This window comes from Hyalella azteca, unplaced genomic scaffold (genome assembly GCF_000764305.2).
Source record: "Hyalella azteca isolate HAZT.00-mixed unplaced genomic scaffold, Hazt_2.0.2 contig2628, whole genome shotgun sequence".
Lineage (NCBI taxonomy): Eukaryota > Metazoa > Arthropoda > Malacostraca > Amphipoda > Hyalellidae > Hyalella > Hyalella azteca.
The window spans coordinates 162,991-176,086 of NW_025932895.1; positions in this window are offsets into that span (position 1 = coordinate 162,991).

Sequence of the window (13,096 nt, forward strand, 5' to 3'; positions counted from 1 at the left end):
AGATCTTCAACAACTCGTTCATCTTGCTGAAGTTTCCCTTTAGGTTCATTATTGTCTTTTGAAAGCCTTTCGCTGTCTAGGTAGTTAGGTAGTAGTGACGTTTCTTCAGTAGGTATGTCGCTCGAAATCGTTTCGCTAAATCAGTGGTATCATGAATACTCACCTCCTTCACATTGACAGAAATTGTCGTGTCGAGATCTCAGTGACAGTTCCTATGTATGTTCTTATGTAACATGCATGTGCGTCGAGAAGTCTTGATTCACGTTACATCAGGTCGTCGAGAAGGCTTGATACACGGTACATCAGGTCGTCGAGTATTGGTACACGGTACATTAGGTCATCGAGTATTGGTACACGTTACATCAGGTCGTCGAGGAGGCTTGATACACGTTACATCAGGTCGTCGAGAAGGCTTGATACACGTTACATCAGGTAGCCGAGAAGGTTTGATACACGTTACATCAGGTAGCCGAGAAGGCTTGATACACGTTACATCAGGTCGTCGAGGAGGCTTGATACACGTTACATCAGATAACTCACAAATTATTTTTGGCGTCTACTAGCATGCACCGCGCTATTGTGCTTCGCTAGGTATTTTGTATCACGTTTCCTGACTAATATGCACTAGGGCTACCGAAAATACAAAACTAATGTTATGCTATATGCTATAACTCTTAAAAAACAACGAAAAAAACGTTTGATAGCGATTTATGTTGCTCTATTCGCCTGTGTTTTCACAATTTTTTACCTAGTTTACCTGTTTTTTTACCCACTTATGTTTAGTACTTAATTTTGGTAAGTCACAATTTTCATCGTTGATATTTTTCAGTAATTAGCTGCTAAAGAAAAATAATGTTTGCAATAAAAAGTGCAAAAATAAACTAGGATTTATATATAATTTTCGTTTCGACAAGTTTCATCATTGAAGCAAAATCTTGTGACCTCAACTTTTTACTAAATAAAAACGGGATAAAACGTTAATGTAAAGTGGGGGTTTAAACTTTTATTATGGTAATGAACGACGTTATTTCAAGTGAAATGTGTTGGGCGATCGACAACCAATAATAAATGAAGATTGTCTTCTGAAAATTGGGATTTATATATAGGTATACCTGTTCTTATATTCAACTATTTACGGTATATACAGTAATTCAATTTTTGTTGTGCAGTACGCTTCCAATCACAAATTAAATACATCAAGATGTCACTGAAAACCCGTTCAACATTGCACTGATTTTCGTCAATAGTGGTTACATTCCACATAAGATGTGTGAAAACATCACTGCACCCAAATATTGCACCGCCACGAAACCAAACTTAGGTACCAATAGTATTAACATGAACTTTCGTGTAGGGATAAAATTGGATGCACTTACCGACTGACTAAAGTAAATAGGATGACTACGTAAAAATTCGAAAATCTCCGTCCCCTACATAAAGCTGAGGATAAGATTCCAAAGTAGTTATATCAATAAATGTGCCGGATCAGTTACGATTCATACTGTTATTCATCATAAGATAAATATTTTCTACGTTGCGCATCTTTGCGGCAAGCATTGTTTCTGAATAATAATAATAGCTATTATTATGATTGTTGTTGTGCGACGCGCCACAGAAATCGTTTAAACTAAATTGGTACAAAAATTGAGTTTGACAATAAACATCAATATAATTGAAAAAAAATAATAAAGTGGTTTCAAATCAGTAAATTAATTTGAGCTATAATATAATTAATTCCGCAATATTCGTACGTTTCATTTAATTCGAATCATCCTACGATCATGGCTTCAGTACCTTATTTCTACGGCAATTCTGCTCAAATTTTAGTAGACGAACCATTCCATGGCTTGCCGATGCTACCATCCTAAACGCCGATGATTTCAAGACTCAAATAAAGCCCTTAAAAATCTGTCTAAATGTCGAGAGTGTACGGAAGTGAGATATCGTCGTATCCAGAGAGTTGCGGAACAGAATGAAGCCATGAAACGTGGAGCGCCGAGCAGCGGACAGAAGGATGAGTCCGGCATGGCGTCGTGTATACATGCACACACGGACTACATCGCAACCGTCCACTGAGCCGGAAACTGAGCGCGCGCCAACTAGACGTTCGTTTTACTCCGTGAACGATTCATTCATCATTCATGTATCGTGAATTATTTCCTATTAGATCAGAGGGATAAAGCGTTACATTTTCGATGAGGAGTTATGCAAATCCCGCAATGAACATTAACGAACTTTAGATACATTATTCACGAATAGATATTGATGAATGAAGAAAATAAAATATTCAATGTAGAAAAAGTAGCATCCAACTAATTCATAACGAACGCTTATTAACTTAGCAAATGAAACAAAAAATATGTGTAAATAATAAAAAACAGCTCTCAATAACTTCAAGTCTTTACAAATGAATTAGTGAACTGAAGATTCCAGCAGAAATCAGTCGCTAAACTTAGGATTAGCAGCAGTTTGCCAGAAGAATGTAGCTAGTAATAATGACCTCGAATGCTGCGCGACGACTAGCGACTTCCAGACGTACACGATCCCCGCCTTCCCGCCAACTGCGTGGGGCGACTGGCTGAGTGGCTGGTGGCTGGCTGATGGCTGTGCACGCTGCACGGCTGTGGAGCGGAGAGTCAGTGGCGGTCACCTAACTCACAGATCATCAGCTTGTAATTCTGGCATGTTGATCACCTAGTATAATAGGGAGGGACTCAGCTCTATTCTAGCTCAAATTGAGATGCTTAAGATGCATGTAGCATGTAACTCAAGCCATTCATCGCACAAATATCATGTCACTGATCTCTTGAGATCAAATACACATTTGATGCATAAATATATGTACAGATTTTTGTTTAATATAAAATTTTACCATTTACTTTCTAATAATCTTATCTCCGTCACTCGACATCCAAACGATCCGGTTTCTTATTTCGGCAAGATTTTTTTAATACAAATCAGACCCATTATTAAACACATTCAACGTTCAATCGCGAATACTGATAGAAACAAATTGATAGAAACTTCAAGTTTTCCCAAAATAACTTGATTGATCATAAAAAATAAACCGAACGCCAGCACAAACGCTTGAAGCGCACAAAACTAACGCGTTGTTCTTATACCAACTAAAACTGGTTTGCCTTCAAAATCTTACAATGCTCCTCACCAGAGCACAGGCTTATTACAGTTCCAAACTCGACGAATCCTAGAGTCGAACACACACAAGGAAACAGAGATTAGCTTGCATGTATTTCATTTCGTCATTCCTCCAACACGATTGAGTTTACGTCAAGTTTGACAACTATTTCTCGAAAGAAATTGGCATTGAGTGAAATTATCCTCCCAACAATCGTGATCAATACAGAGTAGTCGGTAAGAGGACGGTATGCATTGAGTGAAGAAAACAGAGGAAACAACTACCAAATTGGAAGTATCTCAACTTTGTTGAAAGTATATTTATACTAAGCCTCATGAATTAGCAATTGAACGCTCGTAATACGTTGTGTTATGTAGTAGCAGCGCAGGCCTCGCCTCAAGATGGTGAGTGAAGCGCTCATTTTTCTGTAGACCCTACTTTCCTTCGTCACACCGGTGACAACCTATCCTATGAGCCAGCCATCCACCTAACCCCTCCCGTTGGTTTCCCCACTCCACCCCCAAATCGACCGAAGTGCCCCCACTCACCCCTACCCTGATACAGCGAACCGTGAGCAGCAGCAGCAGCTCACTAGCACACCATTCCAACAGACGCTGGCTCTCGCACACACGGGCATGCAGCTCTTGCTTTCGTACCTACTTTCAAAACCTCCCGACGTGGTGAATGATAGCCATGGAGCATACACTCGTCGCATTCTATGCTAGCTCGGCTCTAGAAATCTAGAATGGAATTAGCGCTCAGAGATACATGCACGACTAAGTATGCGAACCCTATTTCCTTGCGTTCAAATTGTAGCATTGAAATCTTCGTCTGCTATATAGCAGGCGACTTCTTACGGAAACACATCCAGTTCTCTGCATTCACTACAAAATTCTAAAATCGCTCAGAATTCTCACCTAAATTAAACTTGTTTCATTTCAAGACTGTCAGTGTAGTCCTATGATCATGAAGTCACCGACAGTCTGTGGACACACTATTAACGCATTATGACAATGAAAAGCTCGGGTTAGATTATGACACTGAGATCATCAAATTTTTCGTAAAATAATTAAATATTTTGGTTAGATAAACTTTTTTTTCATATTGGGTAGAGTGTGGTCAGTGAACATTATTTTTCGCTTTAGCGTTTCATAACATCGTGACTATCTGAGAAACAGCTCGGGCAGCCCCAATTTTGATGCACGTCATGTTTACGAAAATCAAGGAGAAGCTGCAGATTAAAAATCCGAATAAATAAGAGCTCTCAAGTTACCAAGCTTAAATTTATTACAATATCTCTCTATGGCCACAAGTAAAGTTGAACAAGTCGTACAGCTAAAGTTGTCCGAGCCAAGTCCGTTCAAATCACCGACTGATTGAAACGTTGGGGGTTTGTCATTTCATGCGTACACTTGCCTAAAAACGGGCGATAACAGTCGAGTAGTCTATACGTGACTACGAGTAGTCTTGGAGCTTACTATACGTGACTAAGAAGCTCCAAGAACAACTGTCATTCAATAACGAACGTGTTTTAATTTATTTATAAATTTGGTCAACCGTAGCCACTTAATTTATGTCAAATCTTAGACGCAGCTCGATGAATTAATGCAGCTCGATGAATAATTTTTAATCGAAACACAAAGCTGAATTGACAAACTGCCGCTTCTCGTCAATGAAGATCAACACGCCTCTTGATGAGCAGCAAAATTCGTTATTTCTGAATATTTCTGTTATATTCGTTCTGAATTCTGAAAGCATAGGTCATTACATGTTCTGAATTTTGTATTTTCGATAGGCTCAATACAATCATCAATATATGATGAACTAAGATGAATTTGGGTCGTCCCGAAAATATTTCCCAAGTGAAAAACTGTATAAATTCGGGAAGGAATTAACTTGCTTAAACAAATGACAAATCTCACCAGAAGACTAACGGCATTACTAACTAAACTAAAATATATCATCAATATCAACTCTGAAATTCTGATAGCAATACGTCAGGAAAGTTGTAGTGGATGTAGCCGCCAGACACCTACGGCGCGAACTCGAGCGCTGAAGAGGGTGGGTATGTAGAAGAGCTCTTGCAAGCGAGGCACGAGCGCGAAGCCTGGCAGAGGTTCAGCCTATCTGATAAGCAACGGTGAGCGAGGCCGAGCTATATCGACCTAACGTAAACCTGACACCCAACGTTATTGCTAACGCTACTTTCGCTAGACACAAAACGTCGTGGATGCCAAGGAACGAAAGTTTACTTACTCATGTCGGCTCCCACAACCTCTATCTCACATGGCCTATTTAAGCTCAACAATGAATCGAATTATAAATAAAGTGAACATGAATGGTAGATCTACACTATGGCACCAACAACAAACTGGTAGAAACCTAATCAAACGCTTTAGAGTGTTAACATTCATGAAAGCACAAAACCGCACTCAAATTGACTTAACGAGCTAGAAAACGACAATAAATTTTGCGATGTACTCGATCAATCTCAATAGCTTCAAAAACGATTTTTTCACTTTATCTTACTGTTTATTATAAACTAAAAAAAAACACAAATATCAATATGGAGCAGCGCAGATAGTGAAGCATCACATGCAACTTGGTATCCGTTTCCAATGGACACGCCTAAGCTGACAGAATAGTAGCCAAGGGGCACTTGAGAAGCATCCGTTGGCGCAAACGTCGCCGTAGCTCGAGTGAAAGTTGATTTCGCGCTACGAAGTTGCTTTGGTGATGGAAGACAATTTCACATCCATAGCAACGGCTAAACAGACATGGAAAAATCGCTTCGATGAATTTTGCATCTCCTACGCTGCTTGCCTCTCAAGTCGCCTTTCCTAACGCAAAATATTTCGTCTCGGTTAACTCTGTGGATTAAAATTCAGCAACTCGTCTTGAATTCAGCGTTTTTTTACAGAAAAATTATTAGTGTTTTTTACAGAAAAATTATTTCAGTATAAGCGAGAAAAGTTACAAGACAGCACACAAAATCACACACAAATATATCTTCCACTTCCACAAGAAGCGTTATAGGGAAATAGTAGAAGTAGAAATTTATTAATTTATCACCTATGGAATAGATCAGATTTTAGAGATATGGAGCGCTGAACTGAAGCTGATGATGAACTATCGTAAGCAACTCATGTCGTTGTGAACATTTTAAAGACTGTATTTCTTTCTGAATCTAGACTCCTATTCATTCCAATCAGAATGCACCAATGGGCAGGTGAAATGAAACTGTGCAACGAATTCAGTATCTGTTATTGCATTATCAACCAGGAAACACGACAACGGTGTGGCATGGTCGGGAGTCAGAACGTGCAGCTGCAGCAGCCGCTGCTGCTCAGATGACGCCGCTCTGCCTCCAGCTTTTCTTCCTGGCCGTCCATCGTATTGATTTCCCCACACGCGGTGAAAACTGGTGTGAGCGTCCAGAGAACACACGCCGACACTCTTCACACAGAGCCTTTGCTCTCCACAACGCCACGGTGCCCTTCTTCGAGCCATGGCATCGTTTATATATTCGTTTGACTGAAAATAATGATCCATTGTTACACTGGAAAATAGGTGACGTTGTAGAAGCGAGGTGACTTTTACAATTATCTGCTCGCTTTTACACTTCATGACACAATCACCATAATCAAGATTCTTTACCCTGCGTTCCTCGTCAAAGCAGGATATCTTATAAACGAGCCAAATTCTATATAGAAAAATAATTAAATGTATTTAAACTATAAATGTATTCATTCAATTTCAGCTTAAATTCTAAATATTAATTCTCTCCGAAGCCTTGCGACAGTAGGAGCTCATGCCGTACGACCATAGGATACTGCATAACCTTCAATAAATATCTCTCATTATTAAATAGGAATGCTGTTGAGATGAACACGTTTTAGTTAAATTAACAGAAATGTTACCCCAAAATTCGTCGTCACCGTGTAATATCAGCAGAAAGATTTCGACTGAAGTTCATACAGGACATTTAACGCGATATAGCATCGTTTCGAGCAGCACCGAAGTATTACTTTTGAACGCATTGGAAAGTATTACTTTTGACATTGGCCAATGTCGCTGAAATATCGTATTAAAAGCTTCTAAAAATTAAAGAAAGTCTTCGTCGAAAATGACAAATTTTATAGTAAAAAAATAATTAGTACACGTTATCTTGTATGCATCACATTTCCGGTATCAGGTTAAATGTATCGGTGATCCTAGGTATTTGAAGATCACACTATCTTTGATTCCTTTTGGATTTTCTTAATCTGGTAGATCAAACAACGGGAAATGCCTTACATGCCCGGCCAGACGCAGGCGTATTGTTATACTTGGTTGCGTTAGTCAAGACAACTCGTGAAGGTCGGCTGGATCCGAAACAAAGTACGATCAAGGAACTTCATACGTCTTGGAAATATTTCCAACTGCTTGTAGTGCATAAATCGACAGCGCTTAGACAAATTTAGCTGATTAATTGACGCCGATTCCTGTTTCTTGTTTCCAGGCATTTGAAAATAAATTTAGGCGACTTCTTAAAAATCAAGCGATATTGTAACATGAATAGTATCCTAAGCCTTTTCACACACAATCGGCTTGCAAAAACAGATCATAACGCGTATAGAAACTAGAAATTTCGGTGTTCAAAAACGTGACAATACAGGTGCTGACTCACAGTGGTTCGACTAACATAAGAATCCCTTGTCAAATCGGACCCTATAGCTTGCTAATAGATGGGAACAACATGGTTGTCCTGAACAGATAGAATCGTTCTGGACAGCCACCGAATTTATAAGACGTTCCGCAACAACAAACCGACCAAATTTTGCAGCAGTATAGGATGGGCCGAGAAGCGGCGCTGGACGGGTGAGTGATCCCATCACCAAACTTGCGACCTTGGGCGAGAGGCACACACCAGACTCAGGACAACCGCAAGCTCCTGGAATTGGCTAAAACATTTATTCTGGAAGCTGTCTTCGACGCATGGCTCAGTGGAAACACCATTTCAATAATTAATTCAATGGAATCAATAAGACGAACCCGATATAAGGAATAAAGTAAGTAGTTTGGTCATTCATAGAAACAAAGCTGCAACAAGTTCAGTTGTCGTCTAAAACGGAAAATGGTGGTACAAGTACAATATCTGAAGTAGTAATGACACTAGCATCACCAAAGACAAGCAGCAGGCATTTATTGATATTAATCTAATAAATTTCAATGCCAAAGTTAAATGAAAGAGACTGAATTACACCGACAACAGTTGCTAACTTTTCAATTAAATTGCACGTGATGAAGCTAACTTGATGGCCGGGCTATATCAATGTTCCGAATATTTTTACCAAGTAATATTTGAAGTAACAAAATATATTTTGATGATGCTTCCAGATTTCACTCTAACTTACTTATTAAAAATTTGAAACGAACATATTTTTGTACACTTATACAGTGCTCTACTAACAGTTATGCATTGCTCTTAGAACGCAAAATATGCATTTATATCTGAATATCTCAACAAAATATGTAATTTGGGCAACGTACCAAAGGAAAGAACTCGCGCACGAAAGTTTGGCGTACGTCTATCACGAGAGGCTGCGTATATTCAGCGCCTCACGCCGGCTGAGACAGGCTGCCAGGTGGCATAATTGAGTTCTATTTCGTGGCAGTTCGATCACACATCAATAAAAATACATTTCAAACAACATTGCAGAAATTTTATTTAAAAATACGGAGCATCGAAAGAGAAAAGGGGATATATTGAGGTTGAGTCTAAAATTATAAGTATTATAGTTTATGCATGCTAACAAACGCAGACATCATTAGAAATTTAACAACCAGTAAACTAAAAAAAATGCTATAAGAATTTTGAAGGACAGCAATCCCTGAAGCATTCAACAATCATGCATGCATGCATGGGTCTCTGCCGACTCATGTACGCCAAATTTACAACACCGACTGGCGACTAAGCTTTAGTTGTGGATTCGGGAAATGCTTCACAAATGTGAAATTAAAACATAATTTTTTTAAAGACAGAACAACAAAACTGGATATCCTCATGAAGTGTGCTGAGCAACAAACATTCCGCCCATCGCAAGTGAAGAAAAGTAAATCATCATAAGGCGACCAGTAAATCATTTAGCATTCTCATGAGAACTGATACTCAAAACCAACCAGAGTTGAGCAGGACTTGCCAATGCTACTCCTCCAGATAATGGAGCTAAATTTGTGTGGGTGTGGAGAACGCCCTTGTCGGACCCACTGATCATGCTCGTACGTACGAACTAACATACTCTATCGAAACAGCCACTTATGGGGCAGATCAACTTCTCACAGGCTCCCGGCTTTTGCTTGCAATTGAACTAGAAGAGCCTTCTCGTCGTTCGTGGGGTGATGGTTCATACAATAAAAGAATGGATAGCTCAGAGAGTTTAATTAGATAAGTACATGCAGCTAGGAATGAAACTTTGGTGCTAAACAACACGGAGTACGCCGTTCTTCTTGTTTTAACTCATATTTTTCGTAAAACAAAAACTTGAAGGTATGCTAGAGCCACGTATCTGAAAAAAAAAAGAAATTTGAAATACGTAGGACTTATGGGACTCAAGAATGACTAGAAACCATGAATTTGTGGTGGAACTATTATTCGTTTCAATGTCATGTGTCATGAAAACCAGTGATCTGACTCTTAATTCTTCATGAAAAAGAAATACGTGTTATTACGCACTTTATAGATCGAACAGATCACCAAAATTATGATAGAAATAACTGCACAAATGTGCCTCACCAATTACAGATAATTGAGATTTCCCAAAAGAACTCAATAGGCGGTAAAGCTGCAAGCTGGAAAAGAAAGCTGCACAGTACTTGCTCTTCACTACGTTGCTGCTAACACTAGTGCTCCAGCTCCAGTCATTACCAACTGATTGTGATGAGAGCACAACGTCGGAAAGTGATGAGGACGGTCACAGGAGGCGCTATACGTTGGAATCAAGTGACGTAAACGAAGAGTACTTTCCTAGATCCTCGAAGTCTGATGCATTAACCTAGTACGAGGAGAAGAGGGGAGGGAAGGAGAGGATTGGGGCAGCCAATCACGCGGCCACACATACAGACGGACACACAACCGTCGTGTCGCCTCTTAACTGCTTCCAAACACTCCGACAACAAACTTACGCACGCACTCACACGTGCACACTTCGCCCTGCGGTCTCTAAGTGAACTATTACCGTGGCTGCGAAGTAGGCAGGATTACATCCGAATTGTGGATAACTGCTGCTTCCGAGAGCATAAAATAATGCTGTTTGGAGACTATAAGAATATCTCATTGATAGCTTTCTCTGTGTCTATTCAAAGGCTTAATTGAATAAACAAAATTATCTACAATACTACGTTCAATCCATAATCTGTAAAAGAGTATTCATACAACTCTTGCTAGTCTCAACATTGGAACTGGAGCACCAAATCGAAAACGCTGGATTGTCGCTAGTTAACTCATTAATCGGTGAAGCGTGAGTTTCATCTTAAGCAGCTAAACCGAGATCTGTCACTCAAGCAGGAATGTAGTATGTCCATCAAGAATAAATCTCATCACTGAGATATGGATATTTTTTTCATTATACGTTAAACATAACGGTTTAATAAAATTAACAATAAAGTAAAAAAAAATGAAGTCGAGTTTTAGCATCTATGAACGAATGTTTTAAGGCCATCAGGAGCGTCATTTAACTGCAAAAGATGAGCAACACTAATAGATAAAGCGGGCAGTTATCACGAGAGCAAACGCTCTTGACAGCAAAAGGTACCATCGGCATCAAGAGCGGGAGGAATTTGACAAGAGTATGCGGCTTGCTCGGCCAGCTGGGAAGTCGAGTGCAGCCGCCTTGCTCTGCACGAGCGTCCACGCGGGAATGGTTTGTGTTATTTACGTGGGAAGTAATGCCCTAACTGCTCCCAATTGTCAATATCCTATAATCTTAAACTTCAACACAGGTGTCGTGAATTTCTATGAAAAATTACTTTATTCATTGCGAGCTCTATTCGACATTATTGTCTTTAATTCGTGACACAACACTATCGCCAATGATACAACGTGAACGGGCGTCAGAACAAGGAGGTGCCGATTACTCAATTATGAAGAGAATTTTGTAACTGCCTTCATAGAAGCTCAAGCACAACGCATCTAGATAGACTTTCTCGAAGAGCACATGCAAAATTTTAATGATTTTGCATTCAATATTTCTATAAGTATTTTTCCATACGAAATTACTCGCATAATATAGATTGATCGCTAAATTAAGCAATAAAAAAGTAGAAAAACAGTAAGTTTCGCACGGACTCGAAATGTCCAACTGCCTAAGATCGTCCAGCACACATTAGGAGCTAAAAATTTTGAACTGATTATGTAAAAAAATTATACGACAAAATTGATAACTCGTCGGGCGATAACTAACACGAAACAACATATGCGTTTGAGGCTACTTAACTTTAGTTTCAATAACTTAGTAACTATAAACCGAAGCAAATACATGCACCCATATACACGGAGTGAGCCATCATCAATTCGCTTTAGCACGTGAGTAGCGGTGTTAGTGCACGGGCGTCGGCTCCCGCGTTCACACACCACTTTCAGAGGCAACTTATTTTCAAATTCATTTAGCATCAAATGAAGGAGACTCACTTTTTAGCAGACATCGGCATGGAGCAGGGAAGCAGGTTGTGAATACATTCATATCACTGGTGGGTGAATTAGCTCGAAGAAAAAGCATGCGGATGGTAAACTGTCTTATGTTTTTTTTTTTAATTTTTCTTTTCTGTATTTTAATCTTATAAATTCTTTCTGTTTCTTATGCAGCGATGCTTTAAATACATTTAGGGACATTGGTTTAGAAAATGTAGTCAGCCATTGTGAGATTTCGAGGGGATACATTTTCGTTTAGCCCGGTTCGTGGAACACAAGATTAAATGGTGATAACTTTACGTATAACAGATTGTTGGAGACGGATACAGGTTATAGAGATGGTGACTGAAACGCCAACGAGATAAACATCTCTGAACGGAAACCCAATTGGCGATGAGTGGTAAAAACCTAGGCTGGTGGTTACCACATCTCTTGCACCAAAACTTGCCTTATCTCAAGTACTAGTGAAATTTTGATTGATAAATTTGCATACCGGAAGGTAAAAACTGCGAGGAGAGCTCATTGTTCAGCTATACTTTAAAATAGGTGACGGCAGTTGAGAAAAATAGTTAATTAAAGGTGGGATCTATAATTTTAATCGAGAGATCTTGGAGACTTAGGTTCTGATATCGCACAGAGAACGTAGCAAAAATCCGCAGAAATTAAAATAGCATTTCATACAAGATAAGCAAAGATATATCACTACTAAACTAAGTGGGAAATTCTTGGTAGAAGTAACATATAAACCGAAGATGACAACAAAAATTATATATATAGACATATTTGGCGTTCAAAATTTGCAGTCTGAGTTTTTCAACTTGGATCACTTAGCAGCACGAATTAAAAGGGAATTGTCATGTGTTGAACTAAAACCGCTGGAATACTAATTCATACCACAAACGTCTCAAAATGACGACTAACGAAAAATACTAATAATACAACCTAACAGCACATGCGTAGGCAACGTGTGACCAGACACAAAGAAGCTCTCCGATTAGACTTCTCAGGCAGTGGTTGCGTGATCCTCTTGATTTGAAGATTTTTCACAAGGTCCATACTCAACACGTACGTGGTCATGATCAATACAGACCTCTGCCCTGCTCCTAGCTGTGTAGTTTGGTCAGGGGTGCTCGCCCCTCTCTGGCTTGCCTGAGATAACCGCCCTTCCAGACGTCAGCGCGGCGCCCGCGACACGCTTCCTCCCTCCTAAACAACTTTCCCAGCCGATCATTGCGCCTCCGCCACCATACATCAACGACGATCACTTGCTACTTATTTCCTTCTCATGATGT